The sequence below is a fragment of the Montipora capricornis genome, chromosome 14 (assembly GCF_036669925.1).
Source record: "Montipora capricornis isolate CH-2021 chromosome 14, ASM3666992v2, whole genome shotgun sequence".
Classification (NCBI taxonomy): Eukaryota; Metazoa; Cnidaria; class Anthozoa; order Scleractinia; family Acroporidae; genus Montipora; species Montipora capricornis.
The window spans coordinates 21,221,100-21,226,950 of NC_090896.1; positions in this window are offsets into that span (position 1 = coordinate 21,221,100).

A 5,851-nucleotide genomic window follows, 5' to 3' on the forward strand; every position below is an offset into this window, starting at 1 on the left:
ACACTCAAGTGAGTGAATTCATGTGGAACCTCTCTATCGTTCCACCCGTGAACCCTCACAATGCTTTCTTTTGGGCTCCAACAATGTAGCCCAACTGTATGACAAGATCCCACTGGCAAAAGAATTCGATATGTGGACTACATGAAGTTATATCCATGGGTGAACAAGAACGGGTTGTATCCTTTTGAAAATCCCAAGTTTATCTGTGAACCCAGCACCGCGGATCTCTCCGAGTACTTTCGGCTGGCCTTATGTACCATTGTCCAACCTACAGATTTGTTTCAGCTGGTCTTTCCTTACTGGTGTAAGGGGAACTCACCTTCCCCGTCATGCCTAAGTAGAGGACTTTGAGGGACACGAGGGTATTCGTGTGGACCCAGACAAGATTGGTAGGAGCCCCAGAAGGTGTAGAAACGCCAAACTCCTTGTGGAGTAAGTTTGGACAGAGAGATAACTTGATGCAGGTCAAGCCCTTCTTCGACCCTCTTGCCTTTCAGCTCTTCATAGATTCTGATCGGCATGATATTCGGTACGTCAGTTGCTTCGAAAAGCACCAAGTGTAAGGACCTCAATGCCAACCTCAAATGTGTTTATTGCAGCGATTACCGCCTGTGCAAGGCCTTGGATTTCCTTGGCAAGGGTTTCCTCTACCAGAAGACCGATACCGTCCTCTATGTGCATCACCTCGGCCAACCCGAGGTCACCTTGGGCACCCATCTCGGTGAATTTATGGGTAAACCAATCAGCACATTACTGACTCTTGTTTGGGCAGGCCAAAAAGCCATGGGTACCGATGCAACAACAACAAGACTGAGTTCAAAGTCAAGGGTCAACTCAATTGCGAGGCGTTGTGTCAACATACCTTGGACGAACTCTAACGTGCTTTGGAGACAGGGTGCAAAACAGCCATTCGTCAAGTGCATAAAATCACTCGTCACTCCAAATAGTACAAGACTTGAACTCAGCCCACCAAAAATACCATCAGCCCTCTTACAACAAACATATACTTCATTCGATGATGCCCATCACCTATCCCTATGCCTACCGATTTACCAAGAATGATGATGTGAACGACGATTCTTACAAGTTTCTATCAGACAGGGATGCAGCCAGCGCTCGTCTTCTGTTTGAACTGGGGTTGGTCAAGGAAATGTAAAAAGTTGCAGGCTGTGCATGCGAGGCACAGACTGAACATAGTTTTCTTTACCATTTGGGGGTGGATGTGCGGGGGCAGCAGTTTGATAAAAGACTGAGTAGTGATGTTATGGAACTCTGCTTGTTTTTTCGAGGCCCTCTACTGTAAATATTTGTATTTATTAAGTCGTCTCCAGGGAGTGGTTGCCCTCATGGGGATGTACCCTTACCATTTTCTGAAAATAGTTTCTCATTAAACCGTTTGATTAATGAAAAAATCCTGTCTTGTTTCCATTTTATACCTTGAGGGGTCTGGGTCTCTGTAACATCATTTCCCTGTCGACCAATCCCTGTGCATGACGAGGTTGCATAATGCACTGGTATAAGAAAGCATGTTGTTGTATAAATGAATCATCAGTTTGATACCATTCGTACAGGCCGTGTATGATGTGTTATGCGCCCATTTTTGTGGCCCAGGTTTGGCATGTAAAACTGCATTTGATACCAAAGGTCAGCCTGCAAGAATAAAAAGGGCTTTAGTTTTTACAATGACAATAGTTCTCACACCGATTGCTAAGTTTTAAGAGTCTCTGTTCACTGCTATGGGTTGCGTGCATTTTTTTGTTTTGATTCCAGAGAAAAAAGCAAAAGCAGATAAAATCTACACCTACTGGTAATTAAAAATTGAACATTTCTTGTTGCATTGTCATGTTTCGGTTTTGCAAATGCTTTGAAATCTACTTCACATAGAAAAACATGTTTAATAAACATCAACTGCACATATACCTTTGCACATCTGGTTTGCTTCCCTACTTTTGCTTAATGAATTTCAACAGCACACGCCTACCTTTATACATCTGGTTTGCCCTACTATGGGTCACAATAAATCAGAGTTATCTCATTGTGATTTCAATGATGATTTTGCAATCCAATTTAGTTTACAATGGCCAGAATTTCCTCAAGGGTTGTCACATTTGTGCTACAAGTAAGTTGCAATCACCTTTGCATTCTTTGAGCACAGCTACAAGAAATAACTATCAAGCTAATAACCTCTGAAAAAACTTGTGATGCAAACTGAAGTAAAGTCACATAAAGTGGCAATGGCTTAATGGAAACTGCTCGTCTTGTACCAAGCAGGACATCTCAAGGCCTCGCAATTGTTTCATCTATGCGTAGACTTTATAACTGTTCACACTAAGGAACTCATTAAACTGATGATGGCATAAGCATGGAGAAACATGTCTTTCAAAAAAGTTGTTTGTTTCCTACAGAATTAATTAAGTAATAAAACGATCTTAGAAGTTACCATGAATGGACCAATGATTGGGTGAAATACAATGTAAACTTTTAAACTTATCATAATAAAAGGCTATCAAATTCTTATGGAAGATTGACAAGGTATTTGATTCTCTGATAAAGAGGTAAATCGCTCCACAGACGACAGATCCGAACAAAAAACCCTTAAAGACGTCGGTCCTGCTGAAAGGGACATCAAGCGTTAAATAATTAACATCAGCACCCTTTTGACAGTTGGAATTGGAGTGTTCTGATTGTGCAGGAAATTCAAACGTACTTTAGGTGGGGAATTCAAACGATGACGTCACAGACACATGACACCTCGCTTATGCGAACCCTCAGGAAACAGGTTGGGGTGTTTTGCGTCATCATGTTGGAAATTCAAATTTGGGCAGGAAATGCAAACGTACATTAGGTGGGAAATTCAAAATTCAAACAATGCCATCACACAGGTCGAGAGAGGGATGACATCACAGAGTCGCAGTCAGAAAAAACACCAGAGGAAAAAAATGAAATCCAACAGATTTTAATGTACAAGAAAAACAACAACAATACTATTTGTACAAGAAGAAGGAAAAAAGCATTAAAAATGCCACACTATGTACAAGAAGAAGACGGTGTCCCACATTCGCACCCTAGTTTATTATGATCTACGCTGATTTTGGATGTGGCCAGCCAATGAGAGGATCCATAACACACTCATCCCACCGGTCACATCCGAGTAGAATCTCCTTTAAGTCATCTCAGTTCCTTAGTGTCTCTACTCAGTCCACACACAAAAGTTATCTCTGACTGGTTCATCTAACTTAATAATTGCAGGCGACTGGAATACTAAGTTAAAGTCAATAGAGAAGCTCAGAGGATTACCCTGGAAATAAACTAAGTAAAGGAATTCGTTAGTTTATTTAATGAAAACGGTCAATCTAGTTGATATATACCATAGAATTCATCCAAAAAATAAAACCTATACATATGAATCAAAAGCCTTGAGATTAAAGTCACGCATAGATTTTTTCTTAATAAGTGGCAATTTTTTGCATGACGTTACAAAAGTGGAAACGCGAGCATCAATGGCACCTGATCATAAAGCAGTCTTTTTGAGCATTAATCTGAATGAGGAATTTAAATGCCGTCCTGGATTATGGAAATTTAACAACACTCTTCTTCAGGATGAATGCTATTTACAATTAATCAAAGACCACTATCCATGTCCAAGGCTAAATGGATTGAAAAAGGAGAAAGGCCTACAGACTATTTTTTTAACCAGGAGAAAAGAAACTATTAAAAAAAGATTATCTCACAACTGTATAATGGCGAGGAAGAACTCTTATCAGATTTCAAAAAAGTAAACAAAGAAATAGAAAATCACTTTAGTCAACTTTACAAAACGAATTTTGACCCTAGTAAAGAAAGGGTGATATCAGGAAAATTCCAAAGCTTTGTAGAGAATTTGGACCTCGCCTACCTTGGGGAACAAGAAAATCTTGAATTAGAAGCTAAAATAAATATTGAAGTGCTCTAAAGAGTTTCCAAAATAACAAGACTACCGGCGAGGATGGTTTCACAAAAGAATTCTATGAAGTCTTCTTTGACCTTATAGGTGCTTCACTCTTAGACTCATTCAATGCAGGGTTTGAAAATGGAACATTGTCTATATCACAAAGACGAGGGGTTATTTTTTGAATCCCAAAAGAAGAAAACAATTTGACAACATTATCTAACTGGTGCCCAGTCACCCTGCTCAATGTAGATTACAAGATTCTTGCGGAGGTAATTGCAAAGAGAATTGAAACAGTCTTGCCGAAATTAATCCATTCTCATCAAACAGGGTTTATCAAGGGACGATTCATTGGACAAAATATCAGATTGTTGAATGATCTAATGGAATATACAGACGAACAAAAAATACCAGTAATTCTGCTGTTTATTAACTTTGAAAAAGAATTTGATACAATAGAATGGTGCTTTATTCAAAATGTACTCAAATGCTTTAATTTTGGTCCTGTTATTAGAAAATGGGTCTCAATACTCTATAGGGACGTAGAAAGTGCTGTTATGAACGGAGGCTACTCAACTAATTACTTTAAAGTCTCAAGGGGAGTTCAGCAAAGATGTCCCTTGCTATTTGTGTTGGGTGTAGAGATCCTGGCTCAAAAGATAAGGCAGTCTACGAGCAGCCATGGAATAAAATCACCGTAATCAGTAGAAGCCAAAATTAGCCAATTTGCAAACGATACAACTCTTTGTAGGGACTTAAACGCGCTCAGAGAAAGCATGGATGTATTAAATAAATTTAATGAAATTTCTGGCCTCAAATTAAATAAGAAAAAACTAAAGCAATGTGGATTGGTTTGGCCAAAAATAACAAAACCAAGCCTTTGGGTTTCCAACCCTATCAAGAACCAATCAAGTCACTAGGGGTAAATTTATCATATAACCGAGACAGAAATAATAATGTGATACTAAGTTAAATGTATGGCAAACGAAAGATTTAACTTTGTATGGTCGCACAATGTTAGTTAAGGCCTTAGGCATATCTAAGATAGTTTATGTGGCTTCCATGCTTAGTGTCCCTGAAACGGTGGTTAAAACAGTGTAAGATAAATTATTTAAATTATTGTGGAAAAATAAGAAAGATAAAGTAAAAAGAGCCGTATTATATCAATCATTCTCTCACGGTGGTGTGAACTTTCCAAATGTCCACACTGTGGTATAATCACTATGCTTGAGCTGGCTAGGCAGATTTTTAAATTGTACAAATGAGACCTGGCAAGCTATTCCTAATAGTTATTTTAACAAATATGGACTCTATGACTCTAAGCACTTTGACAAGAAATTGCCTCTTTTTTATAGTGAAATGTTAGAGTATTTCAAGGAATTACGAAGTGGTTATCCTGATGTTTACAATAGTGAGTTTATTCTTTGGAACAATAAAGAAATTACAATAGAGAGCAAATCAATTTTTTGGAAATATTTGTTTGAGAAAGGAATTTATGTCGTACAGGATTTACTAAATAAAGACGGTAAGTTCTTATCTCTGGAAAATAAGAAAGGAAATATAATGTGCAACTGAATTACTTAAAATATTTTCAACTTATTGCTGGAATTCCAAATTTTTTGAAGAGAAAAGCGCAGGCAACTGCTGTTACAAACAGAAATACATTTGAGGAATGGGATATTTTCCATCTGTCAAAAAACAAAGCTATTTCTTTAACTAAATGTAAATGTGAAGACTATTACAAATTATTTCAGGAAAAGATAAGGTCAGAGCCTACCGCTGTTAAAAGATGGTGTAGAGGTTTTCCAAACTTTGATTCTAGTTGGAAACAGATCTTACACAAAATTTACAAAACGGCGAGTGACAAAAAGCTAAGAGAATTTGGTTATAAGGCTTTCCACAGAATTTTAGTTACTAATAAGG